Source organism: Cavia porcellus, unplaced genomic scaffold (genome assembly GCF_034190915.1).
Source record: "Cavia porcellus strain 051 isolate PalLab524CR breed Dunkin Hartley unplaced genomic scaffold, mCavPor4.1 scaffold_10, whole genome shotgun sequence".
Taxonomy (NCBI): Eukaryota; Metazoa; Chordata; class Mammalia; order Rodentia; family Caviidae; genus Cavia; species Cavia porcellus.
The window spans coordinates 15,543,324-15,570,644 of NW_026947493.1; the positions used below are offsets into that span (position 1 = coordinate 15,543,324).

General features: G+C 37.3%; 1 protein-coding gene and 1 non-coding gene across 3 annotated transcripts in view; one reads left to right on the plus strand and one right to left on the minus strand.

The window, feature by feature from the left end:
• Window positions 1-27,321, plus strand: part of LOC100722511 (ubiquitin-conjugating enzyme E2 E2) — a 370,467-nt gene that overhangs the window by 282,219 nt on the left and 60,927 nt on the right. The window lies entirely within an intron of this gene.
• Window positions 20,567-20,703, minus strand: LOC111754654 (small nucleolar RNA SNORA2/SNORA34 family). Its single transcript, XR_002789336.1, has one exon. It is a non-coding gene; the product is annotated as a small nucleolar RNA SNORA2/SNORA34 family (small nucleolar RNA).

Below are 27,321 nucleotides of genomic sequence, written 5' to 3' on the forward strand. Positions count from 1 at the left end.
AAGAAAGATGTTAAAATAACACCATCTGTCAATGATAAATCCTTAACTCGAGTAAAAGCAGAAAAATGAACAAGCCGAGAGATTGAGGAGATAGCATCAATTACATGTGTTTCTTTCATATTAAGACCCCATAATTCTTGTAGCATGTATTGTAAATTTTTTCTGAAGATATTGTGTGCATAACCATTGCAATGCAGTCAGGCTGTATGAAGCCAGTCGCTGCAAGTCAGTATGACATAATATAAGATGCTCTACATAGACCTATTTGAAGTTGTCCATCTTTCTTTGGTAAACCATTTGGGGGAAAATAGGGTAAAGAGAAGGCTATCAACGAGCAAATCCTCCCTACCTCAGTACTTCAAAATTCAGATTTTACCTGTGTCTTCTCTGTTACTTTTTGAGATTTTTCTTAAACAGATACCATTTTTTTTTTGAGCTGTAGAGCCCTGTGTTCTCTTATGTGACATTTTATATTAATCATTTGTGTGATTCTCTCTGCCAGATGATCAGGCCTGAAGAGCCAGAATTTGTTTACTAACTGTAGCTTTTCCCTCTCATGTGTTATCTCCTCACCCCTTTATTCATCCCAGGCTTCAAATGTATTACCAGATCAAAAAGTATTTATTGAATAAATAAATCTCGCTAGATGTGCTAGCACATCCCTTTAATCCCAGCACTCTGGAGGCTTGAGGCAAGAGGATCACCACAAATTCAAGGCCACCAACACAGTGAGTTCAAGGCCAGCCTGCACTACAAAGTGAGACCCCATTGCAAAAAGGGGGGGGGGGGCATGGAGAGAGAGAATAAATAAAAGTCTAATGTTCCTTCTCCAACCTGAATGCTTTTATCTTTACGATTGGCAACAAACATTGATTAGAGCCAGAGTATTTATACTTCTTTCATATCTTCCCTAAATACTAATGCAAACCTGTGTAAACTATGGGCTTCAATGTATCTTTTTAGTTTATTAATAGATAATTGATAACATGGAAATAAGGAAAAAGACAAAAGGAATAAAATTTGTAACTATACCTACTTAGCTGCTACCCAAGAAAAGCATTCTTGGGTTCCTGAGATGTACTTATTTTACTGACAAGTGAGTCAAGTTTTACTTCAGCAAGTATTTGGATCATATGACATGGCTGATATCTAATGTCAGAAAGTCACTATCTGGTCATCTTAGCCTATTCCTGATGGTAAACATTCTAAAATATGTAGGTTAAATTAAGATTTAAGTACAAATTGAAATTTTTAAAAAAATAGTAACGATATTCAGATAAAATTTTTGTACTGTTCCACTCCCACCCTGCTTACCTTTGGTTGGCAGGTAGGGAGGAACACAAACATTGATAAAAAAAAACATAAACACTTTGTAGCACCACACACACACAAAAGATAGAATATATGTAGATACCCAAATCCTATTACATGTGTGGAATGCTTAGTACCATGAATACTTGGAAAGAAATTCCATACTCTGCCCTCAAGTACCCTTCAGTCTAGATAGGAAGAAAGAAATAGATATGCAAGTTTAGAGGGACTTCTAGAAGAACATGGCGGAAAGATAGCAGCAGCTACGGAGGCTCTCTGAGATACCCTGCTTAAAATCCAGGAATGCTGCGGTACGAGGAGTCCTAAGCAAAGGGAGATGTACCCTGCCAACCCAGGAATGAACTAAGCTCAGAGAAACCAACTAGAAATCCAATCCTGGTGCTATAACAGGAGAACAGATAAAATCTCAGCACAAGAAGCTAGAACCCGCGCCACTGGAAGTCGATTTGAATTTCCTGCTGCTGCTGCTGCGTCCAAATCTACAGGGCAGGGAGAGAAACACGCGCAAAAGCTCTAAGAGCGGGAATCTGCGAACGGAGTTGAGAGCAGGACTGGCAGGGAGCCCTACATCAACTTGCAGTGAGTGAGCGGAACGGGGACCCTTTCATAGAGTAGGAAGCTCCAGCAAAGGACATGCTGGGACCAGGCAGACTTGCTGGAACAGGTCACTGCAGTGACATTAGCCACATATTCCCCTCTCAAGCAGGATTGGTGGAGAGTGCCTGGCCTGCGTGACGCTGCTGACTAAGACCCAGTAGGCTAGCCCAAACCAGGTCCCAAGGCCTGGAGGTGCACCCTAGCAGTGAAGCCTTCAGTAGATTGACTGACCTGGAGGGGTGGGCCCAACAGAGTCTGCCGAGGTCTGTGTCTCCCTAGTATACTGCAGTGGGCGGGAACACCTAGCCAGCACAATTCAAACAAACTGTAACCGACAAAGAGAAAAAAATTGGGCCTCCTACATTAGCTTGTATAGAAACAACAAAAAGTATGGGAAGAGGAAGCAACAAAGAAAGGGTCCTCAGTCCCCAATCCTGAGAACACTGATCCAGGAAAGGGAAATGCAAAGGAAGACAGAAAACAAGCAATATCAGACACAGCACCAATAGACATAAAGCAATATCTCCAGAGCCTCATAGACGAGTTTAAAAATGAAGTATTTAATGAAATAAAGCAAGATATTAGTAGAATAGTTAGAGAAATGCTAAGCACCACCAAGAAAAAACAGATGGTGGAATGGAAGAACAGAGAAAAAGGGGAGAATTGTTTGATGGAGAAAATAGAAAACATAGAATACGTGAAACAGGTTCAAAGAGATTACCAGGAAACTAAAAATTCTATCAAAAACTGACATAACAGCTTGAAAGAAACTAAGGATAGATTTTCTGAACTGGAGGACAGATTTGTAAGATGGGAGCATGAAATGCAAAACTTCTTAAAAATAACAAAAAAACAGCAACAATACAAAAACTAGAAGATGATAAGAGGATCTATAACTTAAGAATTAAGAACATAAAAGAAGAAGTAGGGACACAAACACATGAACTACAAAAGCTACTCACAGAAATAATCCAGGAGAATTTCCCTAATTTAGCAAAAGGTAAAGATACTCAGATATATGAGGCATACAGGACCCCAGCCACCTACAACCCAAACAGTGTTACACCCAGGCATATAATAATCAAAATTCCAGAAATCCAATATAAGAACAGAATACTAAAAGCCATCAGAGACAAGAAACAGATCACGTACAAGAGAACACCCATCAGAATTACAGCAGACTTCTTGGCACAAACCATCAAATCACGAAGAGCATGGGGGGAAATAATTCAAGCTTTGAAAGATAACCTCCAGCCAAGATTGATATATCCTGCACATCTGTCCCTAGAAATTGATGGAAAAACAAGGTGCTTCCAGGATAAAGAGGAACTAGGGGAATTTGCAACTACCAGTTCAACTCTACAGGGAATACTGCAGGATATTCTAAAAAAGGAAAATACCAAGACTTCAGAAATAGTGGCAGAGATGCCACAATGAATGGAGCAGAAAGCGAAATGAAGAAGACAAACTGACAACAAACGACAGAAAAAATGCTCAACAGAAATGAGGCAGAGAAGATTGGATGGTAGGAACAGATATTTTGGAGAAAACAAATCATAATAGCTAGTGTTGATTTAGTATCATCTTGCTTTGAAGTCCCATCAAGCTTTTATTCTTCTGTCTCCATTGGTCTTAACAGGTTGTATCTTATTGGATTTTATTATATGTGATAAGTTATAGACAAGGAGATTGTACAGAAACCATTGTTCATTTTCTGATAGTTGGTTCTAAATACCCTGTCATTCTCTTGAACGGTTTTACATTGTCTTGATATGTTTGGTGCTACAGTATACAAAGTTATACTCAAAAGATTTCAAGGAAAGAGACACTATGGTAACTACTTTTATGTCAGGATATCTTGTGGTGAAACACTATTTTGCTTAAATGGTTATGCTTTGACCTGCGCTGGTTTGTTGTTACGCCCTCTTTTATCTCAATCTCCTTTTTTTAAAATTATTTACTGCTTTCTTTTTATCTTTTTAATTGAGAGAAAAATTTTTTAAAAAGCAGGATACATTATAGTAACCCACTTTGATTTCCTATTAACTTGATTTGAAACCCTGTATAGCCCTCACCATCTTGCATTGACTGATTTTCCTCTGTTCTGCTTTGCTTGATAGTACCAAGTTTGAAAGTATAGGCAAAACTGTGAAGACAATAAGATTCATTATGATGCCCATCCCAGTTAACTATTATCTTCTTTTAAAGTCCTGTAATGTCTCCAATGTTTTGGTTTTTTTCTTTACTGTTTTGTTCAATTTTATTATAACTGATGATATAGGCAATTCTTTTTAAGATAGCAAGAGGCAGTATGGTAACCATTGTTGATCACCTAGTATTTTGTTCTTACATTATCTATTATGTCCATCCTTTTGTTTTGACTGACTCTGTTCTGTTATGGCACATTTGGGTTTACTGTCTTCAAAAAAAAGTAATAGGAACTGTAGGAGTAATAAAACCCAAAATGTGTAATTGTCATTGTACAAAAGAAAGGAAAAGAAAGTGCTCTAAAGAATATAACTGCATATATATTTAAGTGTACAAGATAGATAACCATATTGCTGAGTTTTGTTGGATCATTGAACAAAACTGTTTCCAGTCTCACTGTTTGAAAGTCCACTTTATATGCTTTAATTTTGTAACTTGAACAACTATTTCTAAGATAACAATATATAATCTATTAACTAGTGATTTCCTACTGTTTATGTTTTCTGAAATTCTGTATAACTTGTACCCTTTTTGTTTTTTCTTTTTCTCCTTAAATAAAAAAAAGATCAAGTTTAAATGTAACATTCAGAAAATTGAATAGTATGATCTGAAACTCAAAGAAGAATGCCCCATGAGTGAAGCATCAACAAAAGATGGATAGCTTTTCCATAGGTAAAAGAAAATACTGAGTAAGATGGCAGAACGTTGATGTCCTTTAAAAAAACAAACTTATTCTACCAATCATGACCTAGGCATGATAACTAATTGCTTATGTGGAACTGCAATTCCAAATTAACACATCTAGAACAAAAAATATGTTGATCAATAGAAGCTTTAAAAATACAAGAAATATCAGCATATAAAGACAGTAAAAGGTTGGGCTGGAGATTTAGCTCAGAAGCATAAGCACCTGCCTGGCAAGCATGAGGTCATGAGTTCAATCCCCAGTACCAAAAAAGAAAAAAAAACAGTAAAAGGTCAAAGTGTGTGACCACATGAGAAACATCAGATGGAAGGAGAGCTAGTATATAGCACTAAAGAATGCACAAAGAGGTGATTTTTGGGGGGAGCCATTAAAGCTGAAAATTGAACACACATGAAGGGCTGTAGCATGGCCTGGGCATGGCCAGCCCAAGAACAAAGAGATGTCCCAAAGGGCAGCATAACACCACAGTAGAGGACATCTGACTCAAACCCCAGTTAACAAGCTAGAGCCTGTGACCACAGGCATCTTACCCCTGCCATTTCCTACCACAGATGTTATCATGGAGATAAGACAATTCTTTTAAATTAGCATAGAATACCGCTTGGAGAAGTCATTGAGGTGACTCTCCAGGTCCTCCTCAGATCCCTCCCTTTCCTTGGTGTCTTCGTTGCTTTTCTCTCATTGCTGAAACAAAATACCTGACGCCCAAACTGATACAAGGAAAGGTTTATTTCTTACAGTTTTCGGAGGTTTCAATCTGTACCCAGCTGACTCCAAGGCATGGTGGCATGGCTAAGGGGCAACCATTCATGGTGGTCACAAACAGCAAGAGTGAAAAAGGGCAAAAGAGGAAAAGCAAGCTCCTTCCCGCCCTTACACTGCATATTGGCTCTGCCTCTGGATGGTGCACCATTCACACCACGAGTCCCAGCATGAAACAACGAACTAATCACGACCCTAGATTCAGGCTTGTCCGTGATTGCATGAGGGGAGGGGGGCATTGAACACAAACCATAACACTCAGTATCCTATCTCCTTTTTTTGAAGACCTGGTAAATATGGGCCCCCCAGAAAAACTCTTTGTCTCAGCCACGAGTCTTGAATTCTGGTAGAGGGTTTTGGTCCTCCTGGAGTCCTAAAATCATACCACTTGTTTCATTTATTTAAACCTTTATGTACACTCATTTGGCAGATTAGAGATGTTGACTAGATTCGCAATAATCTGCCCATAGTTCGTCTTTGGCCTTTTCCTCTAAAAGACCAATAAGCCTAATTCTTTTGATTAATTATCATTCTAGCATCCCTAAATTTGGCATCATCAATGATTATATGATTTATATTGAAAGAATAATTTTCATGATTTTTGCAATTTAATTTCAGATAGTTTCAGGTAAAAAACAAAGTATATGTGGTGTTTGTCTATATAAGACACAGCAGATTTGGCAAAGTGTTAACAGTTGATGAGTCTGCTTATCATAGATATGAACAGTTTTTAAAATGGAACTTCAAGCCAAGCATAGTGGCATACATCTGTAATCCCAGCACTCAGGAGGCTGAGGTAAGAGGATCACTGTGAGTTCAAGGCCAGCCTGGGCAACAAACTGAACTCAAGGCTGGCCTGAACTGCATAGTGAAATCATACATACATACATACATACATAGAATCAGTCAGTCAAAAGATAATGTAAAGATGAAATAGGAAGTATTACCTTCTAGCACCTGTCCAACATCTGGAACACTGCTGTTGAAAACATTGAAAGTAACAGGAATGCTTCCTTAATGAAACATTGGTTAGCTGGTCCATGAAAAATGATAGAGTTTCAATAAGGAGAGAAGATGCAGAATGACAAGGTTTGAATTATTAAACACGTAAGTTTTTTTCTTTCTGTCACACACAGACACCATCTCTTCCTGAGAAATAAATGTTTTACCGCTCCTGTATACTTAACTGTAAAGAGAAGTGCTTCAGACTGTAGTATATGACATTATTTAAAATATATAACATAAAATGATATGTATAAAAATGAAAGAGAAATAACCAGTTAATATCTCTTAAAACATACTTCTCTATGTCCATGTTCAGAAGAGATGCTGGATACACATGCTGAAATGCAGATGAAAATTCAGAAACAATTGTGGTTTCTTGAATGCTAATTACATTGTCCAATTATATTTTTAAATTCAAGGTATAAGAGCAATTTTATTTTTTATAGGCAAAAATATTTTTAAAAATCTAAATAAAAAGTAAAAATTTATAAATCATACTCATATTGCTTGTAAAAGTATTCAAAAGCATTTTAAGTGTATAAAACTATCAGGGACCTGACCTAGATCCCAATCTCTCAAATGAGTGTACAGCGCAAGCTTAAATAAATGAGACAAGTGGTGTGATTTTAGGGCTCCAGGAGGATCAAAGTCCTCTGCAGAGTTTGAGACACTGGGGGCTAACACAAAGAATGTCTCTGGATGGCCTGAATTTATTTAGTTTTCAAACAAGGAAGAGGTTAGAATGGAAAACACAGGAAACTGAAAGACCTTGGGAGTGGTACAAGGACTTTTTCAAGTAACAGATTATGTGTTTAATTTAGGAGAAATATCTTAGGCGATCTCCATGTTGCATTTCACTACAGGAGTGAAAGTTTGCAGCAGCAGTCTTTGTTTAGTTTATTGGAGTTGGGGCCAGGTGTTGTCAGCTGTGACCTTATCTTGCCCTTTGAGGCATCAAATGTTCTTGGGTAGACCATGTGTCAGCTATGCTGCAGCCCTGCGTGTGTGTTCAGTTTCCAGTTTCAACAGCTCCCAGCATAAAATTTGAATGCCAAACATGGAGGGGTATGCCTATAGTCTTAGCACTTGAGAGGCTGAGGCAGGAAGATCACTGTGAGTTCAAGGGCAGCCTGAGCTACATATGTAAGTTCAAGGCCAGCCTACACATCAGAGCAAGACACTCAAAAAAACTAAAAGAACAGAAATAATAACAAAACTTGGAGATTAGTTCAGCAAAATTACACTGGCACCATGAACAATCTGCAAAACAAACTAGTAAAATGGGGATATATTTTTTATTTTCCTCGGTGTCTTAGTTACTTCTCTCATTTCTGGGAAAAAAATGTTCAACACCCAAAGTTAAAAGAGGAAAGGTTTATTTAAGCTCGTAGTTTGTAGAGGTTTCAGTCCATAGTCAGCTGTCTTCAAGTCAGGGCAGCATGGCAGAAGAGAAACAGTCCATGGCAGAGCAGGCAGGAGACAGTAAGCTTCTCTCTTCCTTCTATTCCATCCAGGCTACAGACATTTTGGGTTGTGCCCCTGATACCCATTGTCCCATCCATTGTCCATACTCAGAACTATGCTGAACCAGTTTAGCTGTCATACACCTGTGATCCAGCCATCTCCTGAAAAGCCTCACCCAAGAGCACATGAGGCTTTAGGGGAACATCTGGATACAAATCATAACATCAGACAGTGTTAGAAAAGAAAATCATTACTCTGTGACAATGAAATCTTATACCAAAACAATTGTATTCCTTTACCAAGCTTAGTATATAATGTAAGTAAATATACATTGTAGCATCAGCAGTGTTTGAGGAAATCCTTTCCCTAACACTATATCAAAGTAGAGATACAACTTTAAATTTTTCTTTAGGATTGCAAATGTAATTGTGTGTAGGACACCCACTTAGAATTTGCAAGACCTTAGATTCATTCCCCAGCTTCACAATACACGTGTGAGGAGAGTGTTAAGAATTTTTAGAATTGAAATAATAAAGTTAGATTTATTTTTGTGTCTTCTATTAAGTTCATAAACTTACAGTTTGAGCACATCTAAGAAAGTAAAACCATCCATTTTATTTTTGGGGCCCTTAACCTATAATGTCCTTAAAAACCTTAGAACTTATTGTTCAGTGGCAAACATCACCACTTAACTATAACTTTTTATTACAAGTGAAAGGTCAATTTATTTTTCTTTTAATCTATATATCAGTAAATAATTCTGACCAAAAAGGTCACACACTCATCCATATATACTTTTTTTTAATTTTTAAGAAGATAAAACTAATCAAAACAGTGTAAGAGGTACAGGCCTAAAAGCATTATGAAATCAACAGTAGTTACCATAATGTCTTTTGATGTCTTCAAAAATAACTGCAGATAACTTCAGACATAATAAAAATCAAACATCGAATAGGACAAGATACTGAATGCAATAAAGGACTTCAAAAGCCAATAGTAAATACCAAATATATCTTGCTACCATAATATATCTTGCTATCTTTCAAATAGCTGCTCCTGCCATCACATTTGACATAAACAAGACAAAATTTCAGACTAAAACCCAACCCAACAAAACAAGACCAACGATGAATCAACAATGGCTGCCACCCTCAGAATGAGATCCCCTCCTAGAAGTCACAGTGCATACTGCTGTCCTCTGAACCTATGATCAGACCACTGGCCCTAGACCTGCAGTGTTAGTGAATCACCAAAGCACCACAGGCATCCAATTGCATTTTACTTACATAGCTATCACACAGCCTGTGTTTCTCCGGATCAGCCTGTTTCTTGGGGGCAGGGTGGGCTGTGGAATGGTACTTCTTGTTTTCCAGCCTGCACACTGGAAGGGGCTGGGGTCTGGCTATTCCAGTATGATGGGGCCCTGCATATGGCACTGCTTCCCAGACTGGGTTAGCTGGCTAATGTGTCCTTTATTCTCTCCACCCCCATCCGTGAATGGTGCTGACTCACAGGAGAGGCTAGGGTCTGGTTATTCGAGTACAGACTTTTGAAGAAAAGTAAATTTTCATACTATCAGAACAAAAATACATAAATCTGGGAAGAGAGAAGTATAATTTGCTCATCATTTCTGCCTAGGTATCTCAGATTTTTTAAGTTTTGTACTGTTTATTTGAGATGCACACAGTGTAGCAATACTGCCATACTTTCAGAACTGATCATTTCTAATACAAATAATTTATGAAAATTACTTAAATGCTTCAATTCATGTTTAAGATAATTATAATTTCTACTAAAATATAAACTTTGAATTTTGTCCTAAATCAAAATATGAATGCAAAATATTTGCTTTTAAAAACTGTAGATCTGTGGATTGATGCATTCCTGATCTCCACCACTCAGAAAGACACTTGTAAACCTAGTCATATCAGAGGTTTTTAGTTGCATTATGATATTAATTATGGTGTATATGGCCACTTTTAAAACATACACATTTTCCAGTTAATTTGTTGATTGAAAAATACAAGATTGGCATCCTGCTTTCCCTTAGAGAGGTTAAAAATCACTAACATACAACCTTGTCCTTAATGTGCTCACCTATATATATTCTTTTTGCAAGTAAGTATGTTTGCTAGCCTCTGTATAAAAGTTCATTTCTAAAATCCTTGTGTAGCTATATACACAGCTGTCAGTTTTGTAAAATAAAGTGAGCCATATTTATTAAAAACAAAGAACATGGTGCAGTTGTTTGCTTTCAGAAGGTAATATTTGTTGTTACACCACAGCAGCCAATTTTGTACAACACAAAGATGAATGTTATAAATTGTAGGATAACTAAAACAGCAGCCTAGAGTATTTAAGATACTATTTCAGATTTCTTTTAGAGATGAGGAATTGAGAAAGCAGGAATACCACACTGGAAAATAAGAATGTATTTTTTTCATCTTACAATCCTGAATCATAGCTGTTTCTTCTCCCCTCCTACCCTATCCCCTTTTTCTCCCTGTTTTTGTCACATACATTGCCACACAGCCTTAGGGAAATTAACCTATTTTTAGCACAGTTGACTTGCAGATGATAATTAAGGGGGAAAAGCTAAACTAAAAAGAACAGGCTTTGAAACCCTTGGGATATGAATAAAGCAAGACAATCTAGAAGGAAGAGACAAAGACTATATAGAAATAATTTCAAAGTGACAGTAGTAGCAGAAACTAGATTGTGAATGAGAGAGATGGAATATGACAAGTGAATATGAGAGCAATGGAGGAAGAGGAAAGAGACCAGCGTAAGAGAAAATCAGGCATGAATATGTAAGTGGAAAAAAAACCATATAGTTACCATTAGATAAAAAGTATCATAGTAAATTTACTTCAGTAAAAGTAAAAAGCAAGTCTTTTTTGCAGTAATGGGAATTAAACTCAAACCCTCACGCATGTTAGAAAAGCACTGTGCCACTGAGCTACAGTATTTTATTTCGAGACAGTCTTGCTAAATTTGCCCAGGCTGGCATCCAACTTGCCATCCTCCTGCCTCAACCTCCCAAATAGATGGGATTAGAAACATGTACCATCACACCTGGTTTAACAAGAAATTCTTGAATGCTTGTCTATATGGCAAAAAAGATTGAGTTCTTGATAAGAATTAAAAGCTAATTTACCTCTTTCTTTTGGTCAGGAGGTAAACATCCAACCTTAAAATGATGCCAGAACCCAAAGAATCACAATGCTTGCTTTGAATTTTTCTCTTAAATATTTTCCATCATCCCTTCTCTCCCTCTCCTTTACTTCAATATTAAATTCCAGGTGTTATGAAAGTCATAAGCCAAAGCTAGTTTTTTTAGTCAGTTTTGGTGGTTTTTTGCTTACAATGCCATTTCTTCATACTTGCTTCAGATTGTGAATTGAGTTGCCTAGCTTTTGTCCTTTTCTTCTCCTTTTTTCTGTTTTTACTGTATATATTCCTCTTGGTTTGGCCAGCTTTTAAGATATACAAAATAGTTTCCATGGTGTTGATCATATAACTGCCATTTTGTAAATTTGAGAGTAAGTTAGTGTCATCTGCCACCAAGGATTTGTTCCACAAGAAGCTAATTTAAGAAGGAACATTGTGTAAAGATCCTATTACTAATTCTAAAATACCATCTTGGGATTGTTCTCTCTAGTTCTGTGAGGAATGCTATTGAAAATTGCATTAAATGTGTATAACAGTATTGGAAGTATGGCCATTTTGACTACATTGGTTCTTCCTACCTGGGAACAAGGGATGTCTCCATTTTCTGATACCCTTTTCTATCTCCTGTTTTGCAATACTGTAGTTTTCAACATAATGGTTTTTATTTCTTTCATTAGATGTATTCCTACGTATTTCGTTTTTCTTGATGCTATTCTAAAAGGTGTTACCCTAATTTCTCTCTCCCTGAGTTTATTTGTACAGGAATGCTTTTCATTTTTTGAGTGTTGGCTTTTATCCTGTGCTATACTATCAAATCTTGTGATTAATTGTAGGAGTCCTTTGGAAGAGTTTTGAGGGTTTTCTATGTAACATGTCATGTCACTTGCAAATAAGCATAATTTAACTTCTTCCTTTCTTATTCTTATTCACTGTATTTTTTTTTCTCTTATTTAACTGCTCTGGCTAATGTTTCTGGCTATATCGAACTGGAATGGTAACTGTGGATATCTTTGTCTTGTTCCCGATTTTAGAGTGAAAGCTTTCAGACTCATCTATTTAGTATGAGGTTGGCTGTTAGTTTGTCATAGGTGGCTTTTATCAGATTGAGATAAAGACTTGCTATTCTAATTTGCTGTAGGGTTTTTATCATAAATGAATGTTAGACTTTATCAAGTACTTTTTCTGCATCTATTGAGATGATCATGTGGATTTTGTCCTTCTATTAATGTAATATATTACGTTTATTGATTATGCAAATGTTGAACCATCACTGCATCCCTGGGATGAATTGTGCTGGGTCATAATTTATAATCTTCTTGATGACTTACTGCATTTTGTTTTTCAGTATCTTATTGAGAATTTTTTCGTCTATATTCATTAGGTTGGCCTGTAGTTTTATTTCTTGACTAGATCCTTCTACTCTGGTTTTAGTGTCAAGGTAATCCTTCCTTCCAAAAATGAGTTTGGGACTGTTGCTTCCCTTTCAGTTTCATTAAAGAGTTTGAGGAATAGTGGCGTTAGATCTACTCTAAAGTTCTTCTAGAATTCAGCAGTAAATCTGTCAGATCCTGGGCTTTTTCTTTGCTGGTAGTTTTTTAGTTACTTCAATTTCATTGACTGATACTGGTTGATTTATAATTTTTATATCTTCTTGGTTCAGCTTTGGTAATTCATATGTATTCTGTCTACTAGTATGTTTTCTGTCATATGTATTCTATTAGGAATCTGTCTATTAGTTCTGTTTTCCATCTTGTTAGATTACAGGTTTTCAAAGAATATACTGATGATCTGGATTTCTTTAAGTTCTGTTATAATTTCACCATTTCATTCCCAAATTTCTGCCATTACTTCTGTGAAGCTGTTTACCTTCTGATTTTCACTGATTACGGTTAATCTTACGTTGTTGTTCTTTACATCATCTAGCAGCTGCTGGGTGGATTTTTTGTGGTTCCTTGCTATTTTTAAGAAGTCTTTCATTTGTTGATCACTAATCATAACTCTGTCTTCTAGATCCCATATTTCTATCTTCACATTGGTTGATTCTGCTGTAGAATATTTAATCTCCTGCATGTCTGTTAGAATCTGTTTTATGCAATCGAGTTTTTTCCTGTGTTGGGCATTCATGGTTTCCATCACTCTCCTAGGTTTCTCTTTTTTCACTTGTATTTATTCTAATTTCACTAACTGTGCCCTTCATTATGGTCATCATCTCTTTAATTTTTTGTGTAATTAATTATGGGGGTTTTTCCTCCTTGTTTCTTTTTTTTCTGGTTTTGTTGTTGTTTATTTTCTGCAATAATGATTGTAAATTGCTTATGGTAGGTAGTTTTGTTACAAGGGTCAAGACATATTTAAAAAATGACTACTTTTTAGAATTATCTTCTAAACATAACTGACTATTGCTGCCTATATGGCCTAACACCCAATTGTTTAGTAATGTACTATGGTATTGTTTATGACCTCCTGATAGTCTAGCTATTGGCATACAAGGAAAATCAATAGAGCACAGCAAATGTGTCACCTTGACTATAGTACAGTCACCAATAACACCAAACACAGACTGGAAAATAACAAAATGCAGTAACTAATAATTTACCACTCGTAATAGTATGTACAAGATTTTATAGATTTATAGCAAAATCTAAGGCAAATTAGAAAATTTCATACAGTAAATAGGCATTCAATAGAGTGTTTTACCCTAAGGAAGAAAATTAAAAAGGAGAATAAGAAGAAATAGAAAAGCAAAAGATAAAAAAAGATTAGAACCAAGGCTAAAGATCAGAGGAAGATTATTCAACTTCAAGAAATGGTGAATAGCGGGCTGGGGATTTAGCTCAGCAGCATAAGCACCTGCCTTGCAAGCAGCCGGTCATGAGTTTGATCCCCGGTACCGATAAAAATTTTTAAAAATTTTTAAAAAGAAATGGTGAATAAGATAGGAGGAAAGAAAAGAATTAAAAAACGAAAACAGGAACAAAAGAAAACAAAAATAAAACTGCAAACACTGTTCACCCTCACAAGAAACAAAACCAGAGCCCAGATCTATGCTGGATAATCCCAACAAGCTGGCAATAGAATCAGCGCATGGTACTGATACAAGGACATTAAACCCGTGGAAGCTGAGGCCTAACCTCCCCTGTGGTCATGGGCTCGGGGCCTGAGTCGTTTACCTTATAACTTTGAGTCTCTTGCCTGCCTGCCCACAGCACCCTGTCCATGGATGTCTCCCATGATTGTGCCTCACTCAGTCACTCTAGGAGCCCTTAGATGAAGCACCTTGTGGCTGCCCTGAGTCTTGGGCTCAGTTGGCCTTCTCTAAAATGTCATCTGACAAAACACGCTCCAAGAGACACAACAGGTGCTTTGCCTGGAGTCACTCATCAGCTGTTGTAGCCCCCAGCATCCACTGCGGTGTCACATTGGCACATTCTTCCTTGGAGCCTCCAGAGTTGCCTGCTTTCACTAGGTCTCTGTGGTTTCGATCTCTTTTGCATCATGGGCTGTTTCTTCAGTGTCTCGATGGGCTCCAGTTGTCCTTCTAAGTCCTTCTTGGATTTTGAGGATCCACCTCCATATTTTCTTTCCCAAGTTGTTACTTTCCAGTGTCTATATTCCAGGCATTGAAGAGGTTGATGTTTGGCTGCTTATTGCTTCACAATCTTCCTCAAAGCCTTCCTGGACAATTTTTAAGTCATTTTAGAAAAGTTGTTTCATTTTTTACTAACTTGGCTTTTGTTGTCTTCAGGAATCTCAGAAATTACAAATCAGCCTAATAACAGGGTATATCGTTAAGCATTTCTCTTTGCTTAGTGTTCAAAATACATTTTCTTTTTGTCAGAACTCAGTGCAAGAAAGCTCATTCTGGTTTGTTACTTCCCCTACTAGCATTTAAGGAAGTTCACCTCAGGCCTGGAGATTTAGCTTAGCCACAACCTTAACTTTGCTGTCTAAAATATCGAAATTTCAAGTTCATATAATTTTCCTTATTTTCATATTTTTCTTCTTACTTTCAAAAATCTTTGGAGGTATGAGTTTTCTTATATGTGTTCATTGTGGTTTTTTTTTTTAATTTCCTATTGTCTTTCCTTTCTAAAACTTCTTTATTATTGGAATTAATGCAGTTTTGAATATTTGAGTTTCTCTGAACTTGACCTTGTGTCTATTTCTTTATCTTTAAAATGGGAGTAATAATAATTTCCATATCATAAGGTAGCTGTGAAGATTAAGTTGTATAATAAGGGTAGGGTTATGTCTCACATATAAACATTGCATAATGATTAACCAGTATAATTAATTGCATAATTGGTTTTTTTAATTTTGAAAAGAATAAAACCAAATGAGAAAAAAACAAAATGGGATCATTCAAAACAAAAGAAGGACATAGTACGTGACTTAAAACCACGATACAAGGTGGTCTACAATGGTTACCATGATGTTTCTTGTTATCTTCAATAGAATTGCCTATATCATCAGGCACAATAAAATTGAACATAGCAGTACAGAACAAAATCAATAAAAACAAAACACTGGAGACATTATAGAACTTCAAAAGAGGGTAATACTCAAACCAGAATGGGTATCATAGTGAATCTTACTATCTTCAGAGTAGTTGCCTATACTCTCAGACTTGATACTATCAACTATCAAGTATGCTTGATACTATCAAGCATAACAGATTCAAATAAAATCAGTCAAGACAACAATCGAACAAAACATTCAAATAAAATCAGTCAAAACATGACAGTGAAAGCAGTACAGGGCTTCAGATTATGTTGACAGGGAACTACAAATAGTTACCATAGTATATCCTGCTATCTTTGCAATAGCTATGTGCTTTCAAATCTAGTATAAGTAGACAAGCTGGAACAGAATATAACCAAACTAAACAGAGCAATGAAAACAATATGGGTTTCAAATCATGATACAAGATTAACAATGTCTTCTGCCTTCCCTTTTTAGACATTTCCTCCCCCTTTCACTTTCACAGAGTACACTGTACATTTTGTATCCCACTAACTCCTTTGGTTTTTAGATTGGGGGCAATCTGCTATTTACCTAAGTGGTTCTGAACCATTTTACCCCTGAGCTTGGTCTCAAGTTGTATCCATTTACCTACAAGATCCTCAAGGTTTTCCTTCCTTATAGCTGAGTAGTTCTCCGCTGTACAAAAGGGTTATGTCGTTCCAACCAATCTGCAGCTGATGGGCGAGATACCCCCACTTTTTTATGGTTCCCTGTCACATAGAGCATTATTTTCTCATCCTTGACTTTCAGTCCATAAACCCTTTTTCAGGTTAATTATATTTGTTATATAACATCTTGATGGACCTTATCTCCTAATCCACTCTGCCTGTGTTTCTTTTTATTGGTGAATTGAGGCCATGTGTATTAGTGATTATGGCCAACCTTCTTTGCCTCATCTCTGTCATGCTATTTTTCTGCCATTGGTTGTCTACTTTTCCCCTTCATTCCACTGTCTGCCCTATTCAGTGAGCCTCCTCTGTCACAGTTCCTGAAATGATGGTCTTTTTCTGTCTCCAGGATGTCCTTCAGTATTTTTTGTAGGGTTGGATTGGTGATCACAAACTCCCCCAGTTCCTCTTTGTCATGGTAGCATCTTGTTTCTCCATTAATTTTGAGAGATAGTTTTGCAAGGTACATCAATCTGGGTTGAAGATTATTTTCTTTCAGTGCTTGGAATACTTTACTCCAAGCTCTTCTTAATTTGATGGTTTGTGTTGAAAAGTCTGTCGTGAATCTCTTGGGTTTTCCTTTATAGGGGATCTGTTTCTTTTCTCTGACAGCTTTTAATCTGTTCTTGTGTTGCATTTCTGGGATCTTGATTATCATATGTCTGAATGTGGATCTATTTTGGTTATAGCTGGCTGGCATTCTATATGCCTCATATATCTGAATATCATTTCCTTTTCCTATGCTTGGGAAGCTTTCTTCAATTATTTCTCTAAACAGCCTTTGTATTTCATTTGTGTTTATCCCTGCTTCTTCACTCACATTTTTTATTCTTAAGTTACAGGTCCTTTTGTAGCCTTTATATTATTATTTCCTGTTTCCTTGTTATTTTTAAGAGGTCTTTCCTTTCACAATCACACATTGCAAACCTGTCTGCAAGGTTTGATAGTCTGTCTTTAGTTTCTGCCAAGCAGTTTTGCCAGCTTTCAATGGAGTTTTTAATTTCCTGGAAATCTCTTTGAATCTGTTTCGTGTATTCTAGATTTTTTTTATATTCTTCATCAAATGTTTCCCTCCTTTTTCTGTGTTCATTCTTCCATCTGTGTCTTCTTGAAAGGGGCTTAGCATTTCTTTTATTATTTTTCTTATATCTTCCTTGTATTAGTATTCCTATGTATTAGTATTTCTGTTTTGAGTTCTTTTATAATGTCACAAAGATATTTCTTTATGTCAGATGCTATTTCTTCAGAAACTGCAGGTGTGCAACCCTTGATCTCTTCTGTGTTTACCTATCCTAGGCCAGTGCTGCTTGGGTTGGAGGCTGGAGACTTCCTTTTATTTCTTCCTTTTGTCATGTTTCTGGTTTCTTCTAGACAAATGGATAGTGGGAGTCCCCGGCACTTCCTGTATTGGTTAAGATCACTCTGAAGCACGCTGGCTAAGGATTGCTGCCCTCTCCATTCTGCTGTTGACCACTGAAGTACAAGCAGGGGCAGGGCAGCCTGGCCCCTCTTTTCTGAGTGGTGAACCACTGGGAGTCTTCACCATGTTAGTGTGGGCTGTGCAGTTAGGGATAACTTCAGGGAAACCTCATCCTTGGCTATTGGATCACACACAGAGGCAGGATTCAGTCTAAGCAATTCTCACCAATCTGCTCTGCACTAGGAATGGCTGACTGAAGCCGCTGCAGTTCTGCTTCTGGGCTTATCCTGCATGACTCCAAAATGTCAGCCAGCCAATTGCCCACTCCCACAGGAGGACTGAGTTCCCCGCACTCACTGCAAGCCAGTGCAGATCTCTAAGCCAGTGCTGTTCTCTATCTGCTTCTCCCCTCCATAACCACGTCCTTCCGCTGAGGCCCTTGGGCTTCCCAACCCCCAACTTCACTGTGGCCACGTGTGTTCGAATTCCACCAGACTGGCTCCGGTGAGAGTGCTTCTGGCTACAGCCTTCTGTCCCATGTTTTTCTTTGGGTTTTTTTTGTTTTTTTTTTTTTTTCCTTTTATTGTCCCCCCCTTTAGTTTCTTCTTGGATTGAGAGGTTCCATCTCCTTCCATCTGGTCTTCTCCAGGGTGCTCTTTTCCAGCATCTGAGCTGTTTCAATCAGAGACTCTTATTTTCCTGCTTATTGGTCCGCCATCTTCCCGCCTCTCTTGCATAATTGTTTTTATGTTGATTTCAACTCCCTATGATATACATACAGTATTTTTTTTAACTTCATAGTGTAAACATAGAGAAGTAGTATTTTTCTCACTATTATGCATACAAAGTTTGGAAACTTTCAATGTACTTATAAACTCTCAAAGAATGGCTATGATATAAAATTCAACAAGTGGGCAATAAGCCTACTCTATAATTATTGTAAATACAATGAGTATTATAATGCATCTTATTGTCTTCCAAGTAGTTCCCTATACCATCAGACATGGTACAGTCAAACAAAACAAAATTGAATAAAATCAATCAAAACAAAACAATGAAAGCAATACAGGGGTTCAAATCAAGCTAACAGGAAATCAAAAATGGTTACCATGACACATTTTGTTATCTTTGTAATAGCTTTCCATTTCATCAAATACAATATGATTAGACAAATTAAAACAGAATAAAACTAAACAGAACAATGAAAACAATATGGGTTTCAAATCATAATAATAGATTAACAATGGCCACTGCCTTCCTTGCTAGACAATTCCTCCACTTTCACTTTCAGAGGAAGTATTGTACATTTTGGATTCCACTAACTCCTTAAGTTTTTATACTAGGGAGGCAATACAGCATTCACCTAAATGACTCTGAACCTTTTTGACCTCTGAACCTTGAGCATGATCTCAAGTTGTATCCATTTACCTACAAGAACCTCAAGATTATCTTTCTTTATAGCTTAGTAGTTTTCCATGGTGTTCTAAATAGTCTGCAGTTGATAGGCAAGATACCCCCACTTCTTTCTGGTTTCCTGTCACATAGAGCATTGTTTTCTCACCTTTGGCTTTCAATCTATAAACCCCCTTTCAAATATAAAGCTTCTTGTATAAAGCATATTGAAGGACTCTGTCTCCTGATCCACTCTGCCTGTGTTTCTTTTTATTGGTGAATTGAGGCCATGTATATTAGTGACTGTGGCCAACTTTCTTTGCCTCATCTATTGCCATCTTTGCCATGCTATTTTCCTGCTGTTGGTTGCCTACTTTTCCCCTTCATGCCATTGTCTGCCCCATTCAGTGAGCACCCTCTGCCACTGTTCCTGAAACCATGGTCTTTTTTTCTCTCTCTCTAGAATGTCCTTCAGTATTTTTTATAGGGTTGGTTTGGTGGACATGAATTCCTTCAGTTATTCTTTGTCGTAAGTATCTTGTTTCTCCATTAATTTGAAAGATAGTTTTGCAAGATACATCAATCTGGATTGGAAGTTTTTATCTTTTAGGACTTGAAATTCTTCACTCCAAGCTCTTGATTTGATGGTTTGTATTGAGAAGTCTGTCGTGATTCTGATGAGTTTTCCTTTATAGGTGATCTGTTTCTTTTCTCTGACAGCTTTTTTTCTTAAAGGGGGTAAAATTAAACACAACAAAAAAGAACAAAATAGGACATAAGAAAGCAATATAAGAGATATAAATTTCAAAGCCAGATGACCTGAGATCTTCACTGTCTATCGTACTGTCTCTTGTTTTCTTCCCAATAGTTGTCCATGTCTTCACATACAGACAATTCATACAAAACAACATAGTATAAAATTGATCCGAACAGAGTGAGAAAGGCATTTTAGTTCTTCAAAATCAGACAATAGGAAAGTCACTAATGGCTGTCGTATTATCTCTCTTCAAAATAGCTGTTCATACTTTCATGTATATTGAAGTTCAACAAAACAAAACAGGCAGGTGGGGAGGGGTTGCTTGGTTTCTCAGCACTCCAGGTCCCAGCATGGCACGCGCGGGTCCCAGTAGATGCCAGTGGTTCTTGTCCTAGGCCTCCGTTGCCTGCCATGCTCACTGCCATTCACCATTGCTTGGCTTTTCAGCATTCCAGGTTCCAGCATGGCACGGGTTCCAGTAAACGCCAGTGGCTCCCGTCCTGGGCCGCAGAGCCTGCCACCCTCACAGACTCTCACCAGGTGGTGGAGGGGTTGCTTCAAGCTGTTACTTTCTAATGAATTGACCATTTCACTGCCCAAGTTCTGAAATGGCCAACAGACCATAGAAAGACATCTCTTTAGGCTCCTGCTTGAAACCAATAGTGTCAGAAAGCTGCCAGCCTTGATTCAGGGTCATATCTCTGTCAGCCTTTAATATTCTGTTCTTATGTTGAATTTCTGGGACCTTGATTGTTATATGTCTGGGCATAGATTTATTTTGATTATAGCTCGCTGGAGTTCTGTATGCCTCATTTATCTGAATATCATTTCCTTTTCCTATGCTTGGGAAGTTTTCTTCAATTATTTCTGTACATAGTCTTTGTATTTCATTTGTGTTGACCCCTACTTTTTCACTCACATTTATTATTCTTAAATTATGCTTCTTTATGTCATCTTGTAGCCTTTGAATTGTTACTTCCTGGTTCCTTCTTGTTTTTAAGAGATCTTTCACAATTGCTAGCTGCAAACATGTCTTCAAGGTTTGAAAGTCTATCTGTAGTTTCTTTCAAGCAGTTTTGCCTGCTTTTAATGGAGTTTTTAATTTCCTCGTAAGCTCTTTGAATCAGTTTCATGTATTCTAAGTCTTTTATATTCTTCATTCAAGGTTTCCCTCCTTTTCCTATGCTCTTCCATTCTTCTGTCTTTTTTAGAGGTGCTTAGCAATTCTTAGTATGTTTCTCATTTCGTCTTTTACCTGAGATAGTGTTTCTGTTCTAGTTTCTTTTATAGTCTCAGGAAGTTGTTCCTTTACTTTAGTTGTCATTAATTCACAAGCTTCAGGTGTGCAACTCCTGATCTCTTCTGTGTTTACATCTCCTGGACCAGAACTGCTTGGGTTAGAGGTCAGAGACTGCCTTTTGCTTCTTCCTCTTGTCATGTTCCTGATTTCTTCCAGAAAAGTGGGTAGTGGGGTCCCTGGCAATTCCTGTGTTGGCTACAATCTCTCTGAAGTGAGACTGTTTGATTTTTCTAGCCCGTGCTGCCTACGGATATCTGATGGTGACCACTGGGTGTGCTGGTGTAGCGCTGTTTACTGCTTTTCCAGCCTGCTTTGGCTCACCAGTGGCTGGTGGAGTACAAGCAAGTACGGAACAGGCTGCCGCCTCCCTCCCCAGATGGTTAACTGCAGGGAGCCCCTGACCAGGAATACGTGCAGGGGGCGGAACTCGCTGGGGATAGTTTTAGGAAAACCTCAGAAAGGGCTGTTGGAATGCGCACAGGGGTGGGACTCAGTCCAAGCAATTTCCACCAGTCTGCTCAGAGCCAGGAGTGGCTGAAGGAAGCTGGCTGCAGTTCTGGTTCCAGGCTTTTCCTGCCAGACTCCAAAATGGCTCCTGGCCAATTGCCCTCTCCCACGGGCAGACTGAGTCCTCTACACTCACCGCCAGCCAGTGCAGTTCTCCAGTCTACTGCTCCCCCCTCTACCACATCTCTTTGCAGAGGCCTTCAGGTTTGCCAGCCGCCACCATCACTGTGACCATGAATTCCCAGGTTCCAACAGTTCTGCTCACACGGTGGGTTGGGCTCTGGCTCCAGGTGAAGGTGCTGCCAGCTACCACCTTCTTTGTTTAAGTTTTTCTCTTCTTTTACTCTCTCTGTGGGCTTCAATTCTCACTTTCATTTCTTCCCAGATCAAGGAGATCCACTTCTTTCCTTCCTTGTCTTCCTTGCAGTGCTATATGCTAGCATCTGGACTGTTTCTCTCAGAGAAGCCATTTTCTCTGCTGCTTACTGTTCCACCATCTTCCTGGAAATCTATTTTAAGGTATTTTTAAACAAAATAATAATTTAATTCAGAGGTACTATCCATACTGTATTGCTATTGCTGCTGTGAAACTTGTTACCTTAAAACAACGGTGAATTTCTTATCTTACATTTCAGAGAGCAGAAATTAAAATCAAGGTGTAAGCCAGACTAAAATCTTTCTGGAAGGTTCAGGAGAAAGCCCCTTTTCTTGCCTTTAAGCCAGCTGCATTCTTGACTTATTCCTGACTTATTCCTGCCCCTTCCTCACATCATACGTTCCATCTTTATGACCAACTCTGACCTTCTTGCCCTTCTCTTAAGGCCCCTGTAGTTACATTGGACCCATCCTGGTCATCTAGGAAAATTACCCCCTCTCAAAACAAGACCCTTTTACCACAGGAGGTAGCATTCAGTTTCTACACATTAGATTGTGGGTACAGAGGGCATCATTCTGTCCATTACATTTATACATGCCTACAAGAGCTTTCATATAACAACACATACATAAAACCTTCCTCATCCCAGTTCACCTAGGAATAAGCCATTCTAGACAAATAAGCTTTCTATATCCTTACATCCAAATCGTATTTTTGAAACTTATTTATGGAAAACATTCTAAAAAGTACTCCCTTCCATTTCTCCTAAAGGAATGCTTGGTGTCACTATAAACATCAGTTACTGAGCTTCAAATATACCTGTAAGTGCAAATGTAGGTGTAAGTTGTTTGAAACACACAACTCAGAGTGTATTAAACCCTGCAGTGAAACTGGAATTTACTTTAAAGTTACTGTTTCATCATTTGGTTCTTTGTCAAAAATGGGAAGCAGAGAATGTGTGCATTCCCAGCCCTATACACTATGTGATGGCCTTTCTGCAAAACTGAGTCAGAAATCAAAGCAATCTTCTCTGAAGTGAAGGAAGGTAGACTGTATTTTCTCAGCCTCTAAAAAGCTCCTCTAGCAGTTGCCAATCCTTTGCTATTTGTCAGTACTTAAAACATTTCTCATTTCTGAATGACTGATATCTAAGAACCACAGTCAGCCCCTTACAGTTTTGTGTGTTTTCATTTCCCCCATGAGGTATGAGAGAGAATGCTGACTATTTTGAAAACTGTTACTAGTTACTTACTTGCCTTAATTGTGGAAACATCACTTTTTCTGATATAACCAATCCATACTTTTTTAGATTCTCTTTGCATTTAAATAGAAAACAGCAGCAACAAAAATATTTATGTTTGAGTACTTGGAACATACTGAGTGCTTACTAAGTAGTCGTTATTGTTTTAATTTTTAAAATGACTTCTGAAATAATTTTAGGAAATTTTAGTAAAGTGTCATGGAACAAAAAGATACAGTATCTTCTGCTTCCTCAGAATATGCTCCAATTTTCTAGCATTTGCTTTTTAAATTGTGGTTCTAAGATGTTCTTTTGTCCAAAGGAACAATAAGATGTTACAACTTACCAGAGAGATACTTGTCTGTTGGAGCACTAACTCATACTGTATTTGTATTTGTTTAATAGATAGCTCCATCTATATGCCAGGTACATTCAGACATTAACTGAAAGAAAGAAAACACTTCACGAATAATCCATAGTGTGGTGAAGTCATCCTATGGCAAATACAGTAGTAGAAGTAGGGATATGATATGGAATTTTGAATAGACCATGGTTTACCATACAGTGGTAAATGTGCAACATTTGTCAACATTTAACATGAATTTTTACACCTTTAAAAGGTGTAAATGGAACTCATCACTAGAACATGTAGAAATAGCCTACCTGTTTAATTTAGTAACAACTTTCAAAAGAGGAGTTGACAAGCATCACCAAGATAGATCCTTTTCATCAGCATTAGAAAACATTTCAGCATAAAATATTGCACAGAAAATTCACGATTCTTTGTAAACTCATGCTTTATTATTTTTTATCCAGCTATATACCTGTTTCACTTTTAATGAAATATCTCCACTTAAAACACCATTAAAGTCAACAGTGAAATTAAAACAATAATCTTTAATTTTAAAATGAGCAAAAGACATGATAGACCATAGAGGTTGTCTACATAGCACATAAGCACATAAAAAATTGTTTAGTATTATTACCAATTGGGGAAATGTAAATTAAAACTACAGTAAAGAATCACTATACCCTAACAGAACAGCTAAAAGCATGCCAATTACAGCAAATGCTGTCAAGAATGTAGAGAAATTGGATTATACTACTATAAAATGGTATAATGGAAAATATAAAATGGTATAATCACCCTAGGAAAAGAGTATAGCAATTTCTTATTACCCTGAATGTGAGTTTTTCAGTAAACGTAAGTAAAGCACTTACTGAGTTCTGGAAGCTGCTTTAGCAAATGACTTACCTGTGTTAGCTACTTTTTAATTGCTGGGAAAATACCCAACACCCACAAGTTGAAGGAGGGCTTATGGTTTGTTAGAGGGTTCAGGGGCAGGGCAGCATGGAGAAGAAAAACAGTCCATGGCAGGACAGGCGAGAAACATCAGTGAGCCATCAGTGAGCCTCCCTTTCCCTTTTATTCCATTCAGGGTATAAGCTTATTGGTCAGTACCAGCTACACCCATTATGTACACCAGTCAGTTGACTGAAAAGCCCCACCTATAAGCATATAAGGCTTTATAGAGACATGTATGTACACACAGTAGGAGAACCCAAGGAAGTAATTGTGAAAATCCCCAATTTATAGGCAATTGATCCGAAGTTCTGGAGGTTCAGACTTCAGATTGGCATATAAAGTAGGAGGCAATCTGGTGAGACTGAACCTTTAACGTGTAAGATCTGAACTAACTTCAGGTAGATAATTCTTACAATTGAATTAAACTAGTTGATGTCAAATTTGTTGTTGGAGGTAAATTCTGTCCCTCAGTTGATCACAGAAGTGTTCCATATGTGAGAATGGGAAAGACCATTTGGTTTTCCTTACTGTATATAAACACAATTGCCTTCATTGAATAAATGGTTGAACAGTTGGTATATTCATGCTGTGGACACTGCTCAGTAACAAAAAGGAACAAATTATTGACATACCATAGATGGATCTCAAGGGATTTATTATGCAAAGTGAAAAGATTAACCAATATTAGCAGTTACATAGTATGTAATTCCATTTCTAAAGCCTTTCTGCTGTGACAGCATTTTAGAGACAAGCGGTTGTGGCTATCAAAATAGCACAAAGGGTATTTGTGATGAAACTGTTCTATGTCTTGACTCCAGCAATGGTCTCACGTGTGATAAGATAACAGAAGTAACTGTGTGCATGCACAAGTGCACATAATATTGATCAAGTCTGGAAAAGCTAAGCAAGTTGTTCCCTAGTGGGAAAAATTAAGTGTAAGACTACACAGTATACAGTTTCTGTCTTACAATGGAACCTATCATTTAAAAAAAACAAGTGATGATAGACATTCAGGCTGAATAGAACATTAGCATTTTAAGTCCATAAAATTGTATGAAAATTCTGGCTCTGCCACTTACCACATGTAGAAATTTGAGTCCATTCTTTAAATCTTTCTGTGTTTCAGTTTTTTGTTTTTTGTCTTGTTTTGTTTTGTTTTGTTTTGTTTTGTTTTGTTTTGTTTTTGTTTTGTTTTGTTTTGTTTTTGGTACCAGGGATCAAACTCACAAACTCACAACCTCACACTTGTAGGGCAGGCACTTATGCTGCTAAGCTAAATCCCCAGCCCAGTTTATTCTTTTTTAAAGTGAATGCAATACTTTCCTCAAGTTGCCTTAAGGGTTAATTCAGTCTAACAAATTACTATCTGATAGGTTTTTTAAACATTGGTAATTTACAGACCACTCATCATTTACATTGGCTCATGAAAGTATTTTGTTTTTTCACTTTCATCTTTTCATTTGTGTCCTATGACTATTAATGTCCTATGACTATTATGACTTCTCTAAGGAAATTTTAATATTAGGTAGTCTATTTCGTTTTAATATCATTAAGTAGTCTCTTTGTTTCTTTCATGAAGTTTACTCTTGTTCTAGTTTACTGAGTTGAACACTTGCTAAATATCATTCTGCATGTCTAAAACTATACATTTGAAACTGTAGATACTTGTACCTCTTCTACTGCTGTTTTGGCTAAATCACAAATTTTGATATTGACAACCAACATTTTCATTGACATTTTACTATCAAGGGGAGTTGGCTTTATTTTTCTTTGAAAAATCATTTGTAAATCTTTTTCAGTTTTCTAAATACCTGATGGGGAGAACTTTCATACATAGGTTCTAACTTTTGTGTTTTGATTCTTAATATCAATTCTTCAAAGTATCTCAGACTTCATTTGTAATTTGGCATGTTATCTTATTTTAAATGTTTGAAAAGTATGTATTCTTTAATTATTGATTGTAGAAATCCATCTTCAATTGATTTTGATTGTTCAAATCTTCAGTATCTGCCTTAATTTTCTCTTGCTGAGTCAAAATACATCCACAAGTTAAAGGAGAAAAGATTTATTATGGCTCAAAATTTGTAGAGGTTTCACTTCATAGTTGTCTGGCTCCAAGATAGGATGGCATGGCAGAGGGGTGTCACAAAGGAGAAAGAGTACGTCATGGCAGGCAGAAGGCAGCAGCAAGCTTCTTTCCCATTGTATTCCATCCAGGATACAACACTATTGATTGGTGTTACCAGACACACCCAAAACATTACTAAACCAATCAGTGGACCAATCCAATAATCGTGCCTTTACTTCCCATTCACACACTCTACACCCAGCCACTTCCGAAAAGTGCCACCTGTGAATGCATGAGGCTTTGGGGAGATATCTAGATACAAGCCATAACAGTATCCTTATAATTTTTGGTCTAGTTGATTTATCAGTTACTGTAGTGAAAAATCTGTGATTATCGATGTGTCACTTCTCATTGTTCTGCGAATTTTAGTCACTTAAACTCATTTTATTTAATGTTTGCATAGTGTGTTTGTCCATGATTTAGAATCCTCAAAAGTGACATTTTTCTCCCTAGCCCAG